At 45.7% G+C, this 17,979-nt stretch overlaps 1 protein-coding gene across 4 annotated transcripts in view; it reads right to left on the bottom strand.

Moving 5' to 3' along the window:
- The window catches only part of KIAA0040 (KIAA0040 ortholog), a 34,161-nt gene extending 21,335 nt beyond the window's left edge, over nucleotides 1–12,826 (bottom strand). For 2 of the 4 annotated variants that reach the window (XM_004027937.5, XM_004027940.5), the window contains exon 1: nucleotides 12,579–12,826. The gene's annotated coding sequence lies outside the window, so the exon portion shown is untranslated. Of the gene's footprint in view, nucleotides 1–12,358; nucleotides 12,511–12,578 lie in introns of those variants that run through there. The other 2 variants (XM_004027936.5, XM_019026917.4) reach the window with 1 other exon arrangement.
- Between the last annotated feature and the right edge of the window lie 5,153 nt (nucleotides 12,827–17,979).

Genomic DNA, 17,979 nt, shown 5'->3' with positions numbered 1-17,979 from the left:
ATATTTTGCCCTTGGGAAATATGTGCTGAATTAACAAATGAACATGTTTATAGATGAAGAAGCTCTGAGGCTCACTGCAATTAAATGACTCACCTAAGGTCTCATACCTAATAAAAGATCATGTGCCAATTCCTCTGTCTCTAAATAGCCAGTTTTCCTTCTGCTCTGCCACACTACTTTAGGTTCACACAGATCATGCTGGTCAGTTGGAAAGAGATATCCAGGAAAATAAAGTCTGCCAGTTGAAATGTCAATATTTTGGGTTTGGAGAGCTGTTTCAGCTTGGGCAGTATGCTCAAATACCAGGTATTCTTGGGTGCTCCTGAGTAGATCTCTTTTGGAGACTGGCTACTTTTCAATCTCCAGTGAGGCTGTCAGGACTAAGAAACAGAGATGAGAGCAGCCGAGGCTCGACTTCCAAGGAACACCGGTTTCAAATGGACATCAAGCTTTGTTTTCATGGGGTGCCATATTGAATATCAAGATTACATCACTTGGAAGTGAGACTACCCTTGTTGGAAAGCCCTGATTGGCTGTGTTTCTGACTTCTTGGTGTTCTTGATTTTTAATTTTTAAAAAATATACAGGGTCTCACTCTGTCACCCAGGCTAGTGTGCAGTGGCACAATCACTGTAACCTTGGTTTCCTGGGCTCAGGCAATCCTCCTGCCTCAGCTTCCCAAATAGCTGGGACTACAGGCATGCACCACCACATCTGCCTAATTTATTATTATTATTACTTTAGTAGAGACAGGGTCTTCCTATGTTGCCCAGGCTGGTCTTGAACTCCTGGCCTGAAGTTATCCTCCTGCCTCAGCCTCCCAAAGTGCTGAGAGTACAGGCATGAGACACTGTGCTTGGCCTCTTTGTGCTCTTCAATTGATATGATTTTATTTGGTAACTTCTGCCTGCAAAGTCAACTGAGTAGAGTTATGTGTGTATTTGTGGGGGGCGGGGGGCTGGCTCACTACCTCACTGCTATTACTGTAAAAAGACCTCCCTGCTTTTTCCTGGAGGGAGGAACTTCCTTTGCTGGCTTTTTCTTCCTTCACTGATTCTGGGTTGTTGACACCATTGTGGCCAAGGAAGCCAGGAACTTCCATTTCCACTCTCTGCTGTACAGCAGCAAATTATTCAATTCAACTCACATTTGTTGAGTACCTACTATGTGCATGAAGAACTTCTCTCTCTTCTAACGCTTTCCCAGATAATGCTGCCTAGTGAGAAGTAGAAAACTTGCCAGCTATCTGGGTAAGGAAATCAAAACTGAACTTTTCTTCTTTTGATAGAGACTTTAGGAATAAAGTCAAGGAATTTACTTTTTTATTGTTGGGGAACTGGACAAGCACAGGCGAAGTACCATAAGGCATGACTAGTTCAGTGTCCCAAGGGAAATTCAAACAAATGCTTATGGAAGTAGCAAGGAGGGAGCCGTTAATTCCAATGAGGAATCCAGGGCAGACTTCGATGAGGGTGTGATTTGAGTTGGCACCTGCAAGGTGCATAGAATGTTTAAAGGCAGCAGGGACGGGAAAGAAAGGTGATTCCAGGCTGCTCAAGAAACCCAGCTGGCTCAGAGAAAGAATCCAGTCAAAGTGGCCCGTGCTCCAACTCAGCTCTAGAGGCCTCCAACCTCCCGATGTTAAGGCTGCAACACTAAAACAGCTTGCTCCACCCGACCCCCTCTCCCAGGGCCTTCTCGCAGCCACTGCTTTAATTGCCATGGCATTCCAGGGACCACTCCAGCCCCTGATGGGGATTCTTCAAGGTTCTGGCCCTAGGAGGAGGCTGCTCCTGATGTTCTCTCCCTCCATACATCGTAACACGTTATGACTTGAGTGTCCGGGGATAGGGCCATAGGCAGGAGTGACTGATGACATATTGGGCTTAAGGACATTCGGGGCTACAATTTCAAATTGTTTTCACATTTGACTATGAAGGCAGATTACTGTGTTAAGGGAACTTGAGTGTATAGTGAATTTTCTGCCTCCTCCCTGTCCCTCACCCTCACCCCAACTACATTTTATCTCTTTGTGCAGCATATCCTTACATTTGATGATAATTCTGACTTCAGATTGGGTGTCACAAGGCCCTGGGTAACCAAAGCCAGTTCCACCTGGCTCACGTTCAAAGGGATCCCTCTTTCCCTGCCCCCTCACCCACAATCAGCCTGCCAACATTTAGCACAAAGTTTGTGGAAACCAAATGACATTCTATCCTAAGAGTCAAGCCTAGATCGGTCCGTGGTCAGAGGTTGCACAATGGAAGCCCAGGAGGCAGCTGCCACCAGAGAGTGGATTGTGTTTGATCTGCATGCAGCTCTCAGTCTACGCTCTCACCCAGCTTGTGTGACCCTCTCAGATGGACCAGCCTGGGTCAAAGCCTGGTCCCACCACACACTGGCTTCTGAATATGGAAAGTCCCCTTCCCTCTCTGTGCCTTAGTTTCCTCAACTATAAAAGGGGGATAAGAATAGACCCTCTGTCGTAGGATTATTGTGGGAACCAGATGAGTTAAATACTCTGTGTGATGTGGGTGAAACAGTGCCTGGCACAGAGCACATCTTCAGTGCATGTTGGCTTCACCTGTCAGGCACCCTGTAGGCATCTGAGCTTGTGACCTCTGCTGGGGCCCAATGCTGAGGAGCTCGAGTATGCAAAAGGGAAGACAGTGATGAATCCTGTGTGCATGATGGAAAGGCGCCACTGTTTCATTATTTCAGAGCAAGTGAGGAATGCTCAGGCCTGTAAAACTGACACAAGGCACCCTCTAAATAGGTGGGAAAAGGAGGATTTGTTAGCCCAGGGGCCATTTTCTGGAATCATCTGTAGCGCACAGATATCATAGTTGAAAATTTCTTTCTTTCTCTACCACCTCACCTCCCTGACAATGCTTGCTCACTGATAGTACAGAGGCTGCTCCTGTTTGCTTTCCCACTTGACATTAAGCTATTACAGAGCTTTCTCCTCTGGGTATCCCCAGGGTCTGGTTCAGTGCTGGCACATATTAGATGTACAATAAATGCTTTGTGATTAAGTAATTGACTGGTTATGATCTGGGGAGATGAGAAAGAACCAGAGTGAAGAGTATCTCTGTGAGGGCTATGCTATGTCCATGGGCCAGGAAGCCCACATTCACTTCTGGCACCCCAAGCTCTCAAACTTATGCAAGCTTCTTGTAGGCCCCTGCAGAACCAGGTGATGGGTTGGGATAGCAGGGTAGGTCTCCAGCAGGGTGAGGGGACCAGGACCCGGGCCTGGGCAGAGCAGGAAGGCCTTGCAATGGGCTGAGCTTTCACAATTGGGGTTGCAGCTCAAAGCAGCAGCTTATGGCTCAGGTAAGTTGGTCGGACACCTGGGGAGCCAGCCGAACAAGGGTGAAGCAGGACTCAGGGATTCCAGAATGGCACAGCCACAGCCTGAGCAGTGGGTGAAGAGATGGCCGCACTAGCGAGCAGAGATCCTAGCACAGACTAATCCCAGGAATGGGCTTTTCTCACAGCTCTCAATGAGAGGGGCAGGGCTTGCAGCTAGGTGCTTGCAGGCTCCTGGGTGGTAGGTGGTAGGTCCTTGAGGGTGGAATCTGTGCCTGCATTTTGTTTTGTTTTTGGAAAATTCTCCACAGCCTCTAGTGTAGTGTCAGGTACACACAGAAGAGCTTGAGAACTGTGTATGGAAAAAAATGGAAGCAGCCAGAGTCATGTCCGGGCAGCTTCTGCCATGTAAAGCAAAGCCGCCAGGCCTCCTAGGAGTCCTCAAAATTCTCTTTATGCAAAGAGGAGTTGCAGATGACTGACCAAAAGTAAGTGATACACCCTGACAGTGCCTGGGAGAGAGGAGTGAGAATTACCAACTGCAGAGAGTCTAGACCTTCCCATGAAGCTACTGCTTCTTGTACCTGCCAGCTGAGATGAATTGGCAAAGATACTGTATAGCCATACGCTAGGAGTCTTTGAAGCAATAACAAACCTTAATTGAAATGGAGAAATCAGAGTTTAGGAAAGAGGTTTCCCAGTTCATTTCTTCTCTGGGGTCTCACGTCACATTACAGGGTCTCCTCCCTGGGCATTGGCCAACCTCACACGGTGCCCCTGGAAGGCCTCCTGCCCCACTCCCTACCCTTCTTCTCCCTCTTCCCTTGTCTTCTTCTCATGTACACAGTGCCTGTTCAGAGACAGAGGATAGCCAAAGCCATTGGAGGCCTTTCCTCATCTCCTTTCCCCATCCCAGGGCACAACTGTTTTGAGAAAGTCTATGAGTTGAAACATAGGACCCAGGCATAAGAGTTCCATGTCAGTGTGACAGGGCTGGGCGTTCCTTCTACAGAAGCACACTTTTATGAACCTATGTTTAATAAGTGGCAACTGTGTGCCAGACACTGTGCACTGGAAGTGCAATGATGGAGTAGTGAAGTCAAAGAGTGCTTGGGGAGGGTCAAACATTACCAAGGGCCCCACAGGGTTATCAAGAAAATAAGAGAGTTAGATTTCATCTCCTTTGAAAAGTCTACAGCCTAGGGCCAGGATAAGTGCTCTATCTCTGTGTCCCTGTCATGACACCTATCATAGCTTTTATAACACTGTGTTATAACTGCCTCTTGACCTATCTGTCTGCCAAAATGACTGCAATCCCCTGAGAAACAGAATGGCTTCTTATTCATCAGTGGTGGCAGCTGCAGATTTCCTTTGCAGGAGCTGGTGAAGAGCACTTAGCTCTTCGTGGAGACCTCAATTTCTTCTTCTATAAAATAGGGATGTTACAGGTTGAATATCCCTAATCTGAAAATCCAAAACCCAAATGTTCCAAAATCTAAAAGTTTTTGAGTGCTGATAGGACACTGAAATGCACATTGGATTTTAAATTAGGGATGCTGAACTGGTAATTCCAGTATAATAAAAATATTCTAAAATCTGAAAAACAAATCTGAAATCCAAAACATGTCTAATCCCAAGCATTTTGGATAAGAAATACTCAACCTGTAGTAGTACCTATTTTGTTCAGTTGACATGAGGGTTAGGTAAGGGAAAATAGGTAAAGTGCTTAATGTTATCCCCAGCACAGATAGAGCACCATAAATGTTGCTGTTGTTAGCTGTTGCTTCCTACTCAGTTATACCGAGAAGGGGCTTTAGTTTACCCCCAAATATTTTCTATCTCAAGCATCCAAATAATCCCGAATCTCTAGGGCAATGAGAGGTAGTATTTAATATCTTTTATAAAAGCATAAGATCAAATGCATCAAATAAGAGACCAGACAGGAAAAGGTAAGCCACTTAATATGTGTATTATCTTCAAGAAAGGAAAATGACTTTATAAGTATGTTGATAAAAATGAGGGGAAAGGAAAGCAGTTTGGCAACTCCTCAAAAAAGGTAAAGGTAGAATTACCATATGATCCAGCAATTCCATTCCTAGGTTTATGCCCAAAAGAACTGAAAACAGGTATTCAAACAAATCCTTGTTCACAGCACACTATTCACAATAGCCACAAGGTGGAAACAACACAGATGTCAGTCAACGAATAAACAGATAAACTCTTATGGTATATGCACACAATGGAATATGATTCAGCCATAAAAACGAATGAAGTACCAATACATGCTACAACACACATCAACCCTGAAAACACATTAAGTGGAAAAGGCCAGTAGCAAAAGGTCACATATTGTATAATTCCATTAATATGAAATATCTAGAATAAGCAACTCCATAGAGGTAGGATGCAGATTGGTGGTTGCTGGGGACTGGGAAGAGGGAACAATAAGAAGAAATTGCTTAATGGTTATGGGGTTTTATTTTGGGGTGATGAAAATGTTTTGAAACTAGATGGAGGTGTGATTGCACAACATTCTGAATGTACTAAATGCCACTAAGCTATTCACTTTAAAATGGTTAATTTTATGTAACATAAATTTCACCTCAATTAAAAAAATGCAAGAGGAAATAACAAAATTTCTTGAAAACTAATAGATGTCACATGGAAAAGAATGGCAGAGTTTCCCTTATTAATTGTTTGAGAAATATAAAATGTTGTCTGTGATCTCTTTACTGTGTATTTATTCATTAATTCCAATGCCAAGTGTTGAATGACCACATGCCCAGTAGTTGAAGTACTTTTCCCCTTACCCTCAGGCCCTACCTTGAAGGAATAATATTTTATAAACCACCAAAATCTTATTCCTGGAAAATGTCAGTCAGGAGCATCTGAACTTCTTCCTCTGTGGCACATGCTCTGTGACTGTGTCTCCTCCCTTGTTCCAGACAGTGTGGAGGACTGCAGTGCCTTCGTCTGGAAATGAAGTGTTCTTTCCATGGCCAGCTTTGGGAAGCTGTGCTATCCCACCCACTGAAAATAGTCAAAACCCAGCTCTTTCCTCAAAGGGGTCAATGATGTCCTCATGCAAAACCAAGAAAAGCACAGTCTTTGGAAATCAGCAAGGCACCCAGTAAAGCACTGCTTTCTTCCCGTACTTGTGAAGGCTTTGGTCCAAGTGTCTTGCAGGGCAAGATCTGAGTTTCTAATTTGGAAACTAGGAAAGCTCTGAGCAGGCTGCCTCTGGTGGGGTGGTATGCAAGTGTGTTCCCCTTTCCCAGTGGAGGTTTCATTATGGAATGATGTGGGTCACCCATGTAATGAGATGGGAAGCTTTTATCTAGGCCACTGTTATGCTGTGCTGGCAACTGCTACTCAGCAGATTGTGGGCCTTGGGCAGGAGGGAAGTTTCAGGTCAGGAGTGGAAGGTGGGGAGAGAGAAAGGAGGGTGGAAGCCATCAGTGATTTACAAGAAAGGGGTTTCATAGATAAGCTAAGTCTGCAGGACTGGCCTTAAGAGTAACTTATTCTCTTTTGTTATTGACACATCTCCCTAACATAATGTTGAAGAAACTACATATGTTTCTGGTAGGGGTGGGCAGGATTGTATGCCTTAAATTCTTAGTACCACCATTCAACAAGCGGTTACTGAGAGCCTAACATGCACACTGAAAATCTGTGGGAGCCAAGAAAGTTTGGATGGACATTTGTTTACTGTGGGTTCCAAATCACTCGGAAGGTCACTTTGACCCCAGCATTAGTTCCTGGGTGGTTTCAGGCCAGTGTGCATGAGTGGCTGTCTGGAACTTGCAGGCTACAGCCAGGGCTTTGGTACATGATAATCACATGCAGAGGGGCTTTTGAAAGCTGGCACTTTGGCCCATGGGGCTGCAGAGGAATCGCAGGTTAGAAACCATGAGCAGATGGATGCACATTTAATATCTTACTTGAGTTGGGGAGGAACAAGAAGCTCTTGACTCAGAGTGCAGCATTCTTTTCTCTTATTTATGGTGGCCACTGTCACATGTCATTTAAGTTAATACACAGCATATCCACTGTACTATTCTGTTCCCATAATACTAAGCTCATGGGTCTTCCCTGTTCCCATGGCCTTTTTCCCTTCCCCTGCCCTTGACCCTCTTTCCCTGCCCCTACACCACCTCTGAACCTGTGGCCCACAGCTCTTTTCCCTGTCAGGACAATGTGAAGACTAAACATACTATCACATGCGACTATCCTTACTGTTATTATTTGTATATTATTTTCCTCTCCTCTGCCAATTTTCTTTTTATGACTTGCCTGGGAAACTAAAAAAAAAAATGCTGATGGGCTTTTCTGAAGACTATCCAGCTTGAAATTAGGGTTGTATTTGAGGAGAATAAAATGTAACTGAAAAACATCCCATCGGGAGAAAGCTATAGTCAAGAGCAAGGGCATGTCTGCAGTGGCTTCTAAATACAATCATCTCTTCAATTTTGACCAAGAACTACAGCAATGGTTAGGTTTTGTTTTATTTCTTAGTGACAAACTCCGTGGAGCGGCTTGCTCACAATCGTGGGAGCAAGTCTCTTCCCAGGGGTGGGGATTGGGTTTGGATGCCGCCATGTCCCTTGGGAGTTGCCTCTGAGAAAGAAATTTTGTGTTTGTGTGAGGTTCATTTTGGAACTTAGCTGCCCTTTCCTGGTCTCCATTAAATGTCCACTCATGTCCCCAGATGATGCTCTGTTCAGATGGCTCAGACTGATGTGGGGGAAAAGCTAGAAACCTGGCCTGGGCTCTGGCCCTGGGGATTGTCTTTCAGAGAATTTGCACTCGATTTTCCTTTTGCTGTCCAGGGAGGGAAAAAGTCTATCATGCTACTGTCTTTATCTCCCTTACTGTGTCTGTGACGAGTCTCCTGAAAGCCCATTATTCACCTGGAACCCTTCTCGCTGAATGGTAAGTTACATATCGATATTGGATATGTAATTTCAACTCATCCACTGGTCTCTAGCTCATTCTTATCTCTGAGGTGAAACACTCTTCCTGACAAGTTTGAGGAAACACTAAAAGGATTTTAGTTAATTAAGGCACCCAATGTTGTTTCTCTTCTTGAGGGGTCTTTGGGAACTCCTGAGAAAACTTTAAGGATTGAAACTGAGGAAACAGAAGAGACGAGGGTGGTATGGAGGTTGCCTTAAAAGTTGAGAACTACCTGCATCCCTTGAGGGTCTGCCCCTAGTTTGCCCTGGAGGCCACTTGGGGAGGACTGGAACTTCAGGTACAATTTTCATTTCACCTTTCCGCAGGCATTTGAATGCCTAGAGCTGTGTCCTTGTGTGTGAGATACAAAAGGTGATAGAGACCCTGGATAGTATTGGGTATTCCTGGGCAGAGGCAGATGGAACTTGGATTCTGGTCCCTCCATTAACCAGCTCTGTGACTGGGCCCACACTTCCCCTCCCTGAACTGTAGTTTGCTCATCTGTGAAGTGAAGGGGTGGGGCTGGCTCTTCTCGGAAGTGTTTTTCCATTTGAAGTCTCTGAATCTGTGGTTACTTCCTCTTTTTCATCAACAGCTTAGCCTCTATTAGAACTCTGTTTACTTGAAGGTTTTTGACGTTGGCATAACATTCGAACTTCATGGGGTTGGAATAAGTCAGGATTCCCTGGTTGGGACAGGGAAAAATCACAAATATACCCAAGCCATTGATTAATGCTCAGATTCAGGGCCATTGAATTAAATGGGTTAAACCAGCACCTTGGTGAGAATTAGAAAAAAGCATCCCCTCCATGTGGACTCAGCTGCAAGTGGGGTGGGTCTAAGGCCTAGCAGGTGGAATATTGGTGCTTTCAGCTCCAAAGACTCCCAGGAGTCCTTGTGCAGTACACAACCTGCACAAGCAATAGCAGAGCACTGACTTCTTTGGGATCTGACCATTTTAGCTAAGGAGGACAAAAGAGGCCAGAGTAGATGCATGTCATTGATGTGATGGAAGGAGACTTATCATTACTGCCTTAAAATATGCCATACAATAGGAAAGCTGCAAGTCTGGGCTGAAGATGCTGCCCAGAGCTTACACCTACACAGTCCGTCTAATTTTGATAGTTTCAAGAGGCAAGATTAGAAATAACAATAAAACCCCTTACATTTTTATAGAGTCTTACAATTTATGTAGCACATTAAATGTACTTTCCTTTTCAATTTGATTCTGATTCTAACCATTGCCCTGGTGAGTAATAATTATCCCCATTTTAAATATAAGGGAAATGAAGCTGAGAGATTCAAGAACTTGTTCAAGGTCAGCTAATAAGCAGTTAAGCCAGGAACTGAACCCATGTATGTCTAGCTCCAAGCTCAAGGTTTTTTCTTCCATGCAGGTCACACAAGATCCTGAGCCGAGCACTGGCAGCCAGACCTAAATAACTACTCTGTAGGGGTCTGAAATTAGTCAGAATAGGTCATCCTTCTCGTTTTTATGAAGTCAGGACTCTCCCACACAGGGGTAGGTAACTAAACACTTGGAGTGTGAGTTCTGGAAAGGTCTTCACAGATCTTACAACTGAACTAAGTATTAATTTTTCACATGGAGGAGTGATAATTAAATGCATCTTTACTATCTATGTGCCATGAACCCAGAATTCTCTTCTTCATTTTAGGAATTATCCTCCAAGGTATCCTGAGAAAGCCTTGAGCATTTGGAGAAAGTCATCTGGAAGTCAACATATGATATGAAAATATCTATAGGCCACTACTGACAAATACAAGACTCTTCAGCACCAATGTGGTGCTACCACAGGCCTCTTTAGCTGCCTTCCACCTCCACCTACGTTCCAGACCTGTATACCCAACTGCTTATCTCCATCTGGACATTTCCTGGGCATATTCAACTTTAATATGCCTAAAGTGTTCATCACTGCCTTCTCCACAATCTGCTTCCCAAGCCCACTCCTTCTCTAGCTTACATGATTTTTATTAATGGCTCTACGAGGTACCTTCCCCTGCCTATCCCACTCAACACCTTATAATCACTCTCTATTCACTCATCCCTCCTTTACCACATTCACTTGGTCACCAGGTACTTTTGATTCTACTTCCTAAAATCCATTCCTTTTCCTCAGTTCCCACTACCATTGTCTTAGCTGAGGTCTTAATTATCTCTGCTTCCCATCTCTCTAAGCCAGCCCCCATCTGGCCAATAATTCTTTTTCCAAACACAAATCTGACCGGATCCTTCCTCTGCTTAAAAACTCAAAAATGGCTTCCTATAGGAGGGAGTTCACCCTTCTCAGTCTAGCAGTGTAATTCCTATTACACGCTATTCCCTACCTGCCATTGACTTTGCATACCCTCTTTCCTTTGTTCAAAACACACTTTCCCTAGGAACTCCTAGTCATTTCCAAGACTAGGATGGATGCTCATCCATCACTTCTGTGGTGTGGACTTCACAGATAATTCTGGGGAAGGATCTCCTGCCCTCTCCCCTGGATTAGTCAGTGCTCTGTAGCTACTGCTATTATAATGTATATTATCCTGAACTGCAGTTTATTTCTGTATCTGTCTCACTTACCAGACTGAAGCTCCTCAAAAGCAGAAACCATCTCATTATCTTTGGACTCCAAGACCCTGGTATACTGGCCAGCACACGGTAGGTTTGGCAAATGTTGAATGAATGTATGGAATGGATGCACCTCCCTCTTTGGTGAAATCAATAACTTAGTTTGTTGAGTGTTTATTATTCCCTTGGGTTTAGTCTTTAGGGAAGAGGACAGAAGTCATACTCATTTCACAGGCCAAATATTGACAATGTATGGAGGCCAAAGAAACTTTTGTTTTACAACGCATCTCTTTCCTAAAATTGTATCTGGGATGGGGACAGAGAGGCAGAATTTCAGACAAAAGGAAAGACTTGGTCAGATTTTCCTGTACAGCTGCCTCTCCAGCCCAGCACTGGGTGAAGGGCAGGCACATCAGACTAAGTGGTTGATGCAACTGAACCAGTTTAAAGGCTGGTAAGACCCTTGCAGAAGTCTTTAGATAGAACTTGCAAACCATTTGCAAAAGGGTTAGGAACAGGTTACATCGATGCTATTTTTAAGTCCTGCTCTTTGTAACTCAAGGCTCTCCCATTATCTAACAGAACTTCAGAATGGGGGTTCCTTAAAATTAGCTTCAGGTCCTTATGAGCTGTAGCTGAGCAAATGAAATGCAACTGCTTTAGAAGGGAGGAGCTTCCAAGATGCTCCAGTGGTCTTTTCCTTCCCTTCCTCGTACAACGCAATCGGTGGCACAATCCCGCTAAGTAGCATGGCATGCTGGCTGCCGGTGTTCTCTGTTAAATTAGGGTGAGTGCTTGTCTGTGCTTCAGTTTGCCTTTCGGTTAGGCAGGACTGGTCTTCCCACTAGCTATCATCTATAGTTTACTTAGCTCTATTATCATATGATGAATCCCATAAAGCTCTTCACAGTGTTAGGGAAACAGGTCCTATTATGTCCCCCACTCTACCTTCATGGGTGGGATGCGGGGTCTGGGGGTGGGACCATTGAGAGTCAAAGAAGTTAGGAAGTAATCTGTGTCACAGCAAGCTCCCTGGAAACTCTCAGAATAGCAAACAGGTTTCCTCTCCGCCCCTGGCTCCACGCCATATTTTCGTTTTGGCTAGTTCCTTAGCCCCAGAGAAAATCTGGCTTCACCTAGAATGGTTTAGAAACACCTAAGCCCGCGATGCTTTCCGGAGGATCTCAGGCCTTGGCTTTCTCAGTAAAAAACAGAATTTCCATGTGTCCCCTTCAAAGCGCTCCTATCGGCAGCTGGAGTAAGGTAACTCCACCGCCGACCTCCGAGGAGTTCATGTGGACTCAGCCCAGGCGCAGAAAGGAAGACTCCTGAGAGTCCTCGCGAAGGAGGGAAACACACCAGAACTAAAGTTGTGAAGGCGCAAGAGGCTACTTAGGAGTAATTCTTGTATCTCTGGGGCAGGTCTCATCCTTCTAAAGACAGGAGTGAGTGGGCGTCTTCTTCCAAACAGAGGGCGCTTAAAAAAACATAACAGAAAGTCCTGAAACTCACCTTTCGGTCCGCGGAAGGGCTTCCTGCAGGCCCAGGGAATCTCCTGGGTGCTGCCCCGTCTGACAGCGCCCCGGGCCCTGAAGGGAGGTGTGGGTTCCTTTTTGGTTGCCTCTGCACTCCCACCCCGAGCCAGGTCTGGCGTGTAGGGCCCCGGCGCCGGCCGAGGTCGTGGGAGCCGCCCGCCCCGCCCCGCCCCGCCCCGCCCCAGCCCCGCGCGTACCTGCCGCTGCCGCCGAGGACAGCGCCCTCTGTGTTCCCTGCCTTCCTGCGGGCCGACGCCTGGCATAGCTGAGGTTTCGCTCCAACTCTGTCCTGCCCCTGATGTCAGAGGCACAACTTCCTGAATCTGGCTCGCCGTTCCGCCCGCTCCAGGGGCTCGGCCCAGGCTTTCCACCCTGGGCCAGCCCACCTCGGGTGCCTCTGGCCTTGGGCGCACACGCCCCAGACGCGCCCTCCCTCCCCGTCTTGCCGCCGGTGGCTCCCCACTCCCCTCCCCCGCCATTACGTGTCCTTGCCCCCTCAGTCCCGGAACACGCCTCCTTCAGGACACAGCGGCTGCGGAGCCAGCCCCGGTGTCTCTCACAGACGCACCAGTGTTCCAGGAATGGGACACAGAACTCCGGGCAAACCCGGCTTCAGGGAAAACAGCTGCCTAAATAGAGCGGCCTTCCTGGAAGGGGTGGGAGGCGTTGGAGAGGGATACCATGCGGCAGGTTGGGTGAAGGCTCCGATGTCTTATCGGGACAAATGAGCATGACAGTCCCCTCTAGTCAACGCCGGTTGCTCCAAGGGGTGCAGGTGACATCTCAGAAGAGTCTTTGTCTCTGCTGCCTGGAGGCGCTAAGGAAAACTGCGCCCCAGGAGCTGTCTGTCACAAGCAATGATGGAGGGGAAAGCTAACTTCAAAAAGTTCTCAGGGGTTCTTCCCTCTCATCCTCAGCTGCTCTCCATCTACTTTCTATTCAGATCTCTTGGCTCTAGTTCCGAGCACATGGGATGCTAGGAAATGAAAAGACCTGCGCCCCGTTGAATAGGGGACTCCAGACACAAAGCTCTGATGATTCAGAGCTTGTTCAGTGCCTCCAGGGATACTGTGGGTGGGAAAAGAGGGGGATGCCAGGACCTGGCTGTGGATCATCTCAGGGGCCTCCTCAGTGTCATCCTGGGAGGTCCTCCCTGACAAGGGCCTGAAATGCTGTTCCCTCGACTGTATTTGCCAGGTACACAGGTACCAGGTGCCAGGTGCTGAACCAGGACTTGCCCTCCATCGACTGTGCCTGAGTATGGGTGTCCTTTGGCTTCTGCAAGTGGGCATTAAAATGACTGCTGCAACCAACTGTCACAACTGAGATTCAAGAGATTCCTTTCTGTTTATTCAGGAGAAACCACGTGGCTCTTTGAAAGGCCAAAGAGAAAACCCACCATCCAGCCTGAAACGCCAAAAATGGCTAGAAAAAGAGGAAAATAAGCTTTTTTTTTTTTTTTTTTTTTTTTAACAGAGGAAGACTAGATTCGCAAGCGGGGAGAAGCTCAAATCTGTAATGACACTTTGAGCCTGCAGTTGTCTACCTATGTACAATGTACCTATGTACCTATGTAGGTTCCTCTAAAACTCCTGGAGCCTAAGGCCAGAGTATAGAGTCTAACAGGGCCACGAGGAAGACAGGCCTGGGATGGATGATAGTAAGGCCTTGAATGCTGGCCTGAAAATTTGGGAATGGGGATCTCCTGCCTGGAGGTTTACACACAGTGTATCATTCAACCTTTCACAACACATTTATGAGAGGTAGTATTATCCTTATTGTACAGGTGAGGAAATTGTGGTTGAGAGGAAGCTAAGGAAGTTCCTCAAGGTCACATAGCTAATAAATGGTAGAGCCAGGTTTGAATCCAAGTGTTTCCAACCGCTGCTCCCCCTGACCCAGTGCATCCTTTTACCACCATATCATCTAGTAGAGGAGGAACTTGCCTTCTGTGAAGGAATTCCACACTTGAGCAGGGATCATGTACAGGTCTTGAATGATGCCTATTGCAGGGAGGCCATAGAAAATACTTTCCTGAAAGTCTGGAGCAACATTACAGATTGGTTCTGGCCAGGGTGATGGGTATGTAGGGTTGCTTTTAAGAGAAAAGAGGAAGAAACTAAATGAGAAAAACAGGGGCAATCGAATTGAGCTCAGGGCTTCATGGACATGGTTGTCTGATCGTAGAAAGGAAACTGGGGCCATCCATAAGATGGTATCTCTAGCTATCTCAATTCATAAGGAGAAAAGTCTAATGCTGAAAAGCAGAAAATTCTGTGGCAGAGAAATCAGGGACTTATAGGTGGGCTGGATGGTGGATTTACTCACACTAGACTGCCAAGGCTGCAAAGTCTGTTGCTGTATTGACACTACTAGAAGATGCAATTATGCAGAAGAAAAGAAGTGGGCATCTGGCAAGGATGTTTTCATCCTGGATGAATGATGCGTTCCTTATGAAAAAGCAGGTTGGAACACCCACCTACTATTTTATTCCTTGGCAGTAAAATCCCAACTCCTATGAACTCATGAACAGCCCCAGGCAGCAACAGGGCTATTACGTTTTGCTTAATCCTTATTATTTTTGTTGTTTTCGGTAAGGATATTTGAAGTTGGTCAAGAGCTTAGTGGGCACTAAATGGAGTAGAACAAAATATTAACTTTTTTTTTTTAAAAAAAAAAAGAAGCCAAAATAAGCAGATTCGTGCACTGAGACTGGAAATTGGAACCCCTTTTTGACCACTCCTCACTAGCTTTAGCACCTGCTGATCTCTGTTTCACATCAGTATGTTGCAGAAAACAGGGGTTGCCTCCCTCTCAGATACTGTGAAAATCAGTGGAGTGCTAAGTATTGAACTTAGTCTGCTTTGAAGCTAAGACTGACTACACTTGGATTTCTTTCTTGGCAATGCCCTATTTCAGACAGGTTAACTTGCAGTATTGGCCAGTACTGATCCACCTGTGCTGCCTGGAGACAGTTTCCCATGAGTTTGCAAACTCAGAGTCTAGAAGCTGTGTCTTTTATAATGTGGTTGCACCCAGGACAGTGCTGCACAAAATTGGACACATTTTTCAGGTGTGGGAAATTTTAAATTGAGAACATTATTTTACTCTTACCAATAACTGTGGTGTATTCTTGCCTGCAACACTGTGAGAGGGTCTAGAAGGTTAAAACGGGGATAGGGAAAGTCCCCAAATAGCAACATGGATGTTCTGAGGAACTGAGTAGAAGTCACAGGGCTGCTGACAAGGAGAAGGCTGTTAGGAGGAAATGATCAGACTATAAATGGTGTGGATATGATGAGCACAGACTTGTTCATCAGATCCTGAAATATAGCAGTGCTTTGGAACCACAAGTGGGGCAAGTTCAGGACAAGTCAGCGGAAACACTACTTCATGCAGCAGGTAATAAATTTATGGAATGAATTATCTCCCAGAGGTGGTACAAACTGGCAACATAAATGGATTCCAGAAGAGTGAATGGCAGAGGCATAAAGAGAGCTGCAGGAAGCAGAGATATACTCCATGTGGTGGGGAGTTCAGGGTGGCCCAATGAGGCCTTACACAGTGTGTACCTGGGGGTCTTTGTGGTCAAGAGTCCTGGCCTCCACAGGGCTTGGATTGGAGCTGACTGGCAGCACCAAAACTACCTCCCTAATTCTTCAGCCTCTGTGGCCTTTGCTTTATGAAGGCAGCAAAACCATGTTCTTTTTACCTGAGACTTACAGCCCATTTAAAATGCATTGCTTCTTTATTTTGACTTTCGACTTCTGAACAGATTTGAGTGTCTGCTTCCATACTGGTTACCATATTTAGCTCTTGCAATTAGATTTCTGTTCAGGTCTTCCTCCTAAATTATCTAATTCTGACATAAGTTACTCTAATTATGAAAACTTTTTAAAAAAACAAAAAACAAAAAACAGGAGTTAACAATATACTTTCCTTGGGAGCTTTTTTTTTTAATGCGGCATCCAAAATGTCTTCATTGCTACATCCAGGATGCCTGGCAAAATGTTGCTTTTACAGCTATAGCTCCAAATCTTGGCCCTGGAGGAGGTTTAGGAAGCTCTTGGACGTCTCCTCTAATAATCTACCTGTCTCCCACCACACACATGCCCCTCTGCTCCATGCACTTTGTGCCTTTTTTTTTTTTTTTTAGACGGAGTCTTGCTCTGTCACCCAGGCTGGAGTGCAGTGGCGCGATCTCGGCTCACTGCAAGCTCCGCCTCCCGGGTTCATGCCATTCTCCTGTCTCAGCCTCCTGAACAGCTGGGACTACAGGTGCCCGCCACCACACCCAGCTAATTTTTTTGTATATTTAATAGAGACTGGGTTTCAGCGTACTAGCCAGGATGGTCTCGATCTCCTGACCTCGTGATCCGCCCGCCTCGGCCTCCCAAAGTGCTGGGATTACAGGCTTGAGCCACCGCGCCCAGCCCACTTTGTGCTTTCTTGAGTACTCCTGTAAGTTCTAGAGATAGTACATCATGCCCCACCTCTTCCAGTATGGAGGTCAAGGTGGGCTGGTGGCTTAGAAAGCCCTTTGTTTATACTTCTGGGGCACGAAAGGGCTCAGTTTCCATTTTTCTGTTTCTGGCTCACAGCCCCCCACCCCGAGTTGTGTCTTGAAAGCTATTTTTACAGCACTATCACTGGCAGTCATAAACCGGCCAGGGCTATTCTTCAGACCCTTTGCTGGGATTCAGCACTGGCTTAGTTCAGATGTAAAAAACAGGCCTCTGAATTCCATTTTGTGGCAGGGGTCTCGGTGTCGGGAGAGAGCCCCACAGAGTTCTCATTTTGCCTCTCTTTGTGGTTTCCCTTGTCATCTGTTCTTCCCTTGGGGATGGGTTTACATATCAATTTATTGAGCGAGCCCATCGTGTGGGTTTCATGAAGTAGCATTTACATGTTCTGGGTAGAACACCTCTTGTCACTTTGTCAGAGAGATTCCTGGGAAACCCCAGCTTGCCCTGCCCAGTGCATTCATTCTGGTAGAAGTTTCTGTGAAGGATGAAATTGTTCATTCCTCTTGCCCTGAGGGCCCACAAAGTAATATGGCTTTGAAATTTACTTCCTTAACTAGTTCAGTGACTCAGAACATCAATGTTGCCACAAACAAACTTCCTCTCCCAAGGCTGGCTCATTCATAACAGGTAAAAGGAAGGGCTGACAAAAACATCACAGAACAATGGGATAGCCTTCATTTATCAAGTTGCAAAAGTACACTCACTCACTGTGTTTTAATTACTATTGACTTTCTCTGTGCCAGGCACTGTGCTAAACTGCTTATACATATTGCCTTTAAATTTCTAACAACACTGTGAGGTACTGTTATAATACCAATCTAATAGGTGTGAAAACTAAGATTTGGAAAATTTAAAAATTTGTTAAAGATCAGTAAGTGGCAGACAGAGATTTCAATAAATAGTAGTGAGAAATACTTTTATTCAGCACAGATATGTTCCCAGTGTCATCCAAAATATTAGATTTGCAAAAATGAATGAGACTCTGGTCTAGTGAAACTAAAGTTTCAACCCAGAATTTTCTGAATTCAGAACCCGATTGCTACTCACCTTAATTAGCTGGACGGGTGTGGGA

The sequence above is a fragment of the Gorilla gorilla genome, chromosome 1, assembly GCF_029281585.2.
Source record: "Gorilla gorilla gorilla isolate KB3781 chromosome 1, NHGRI_mGorGor1-v2.1_pri, whole genome shotgun sequence".
NCBI lineage: Eukaryota > Metazoa > Chordata > Mammalia > Primates > Hominidae > Gorilla > Gorilla gorilla.
Note: the sequence above shows the minus strand (reverse complement) of the source record. Positions and strands in the feature narration are given on the sequence as shown.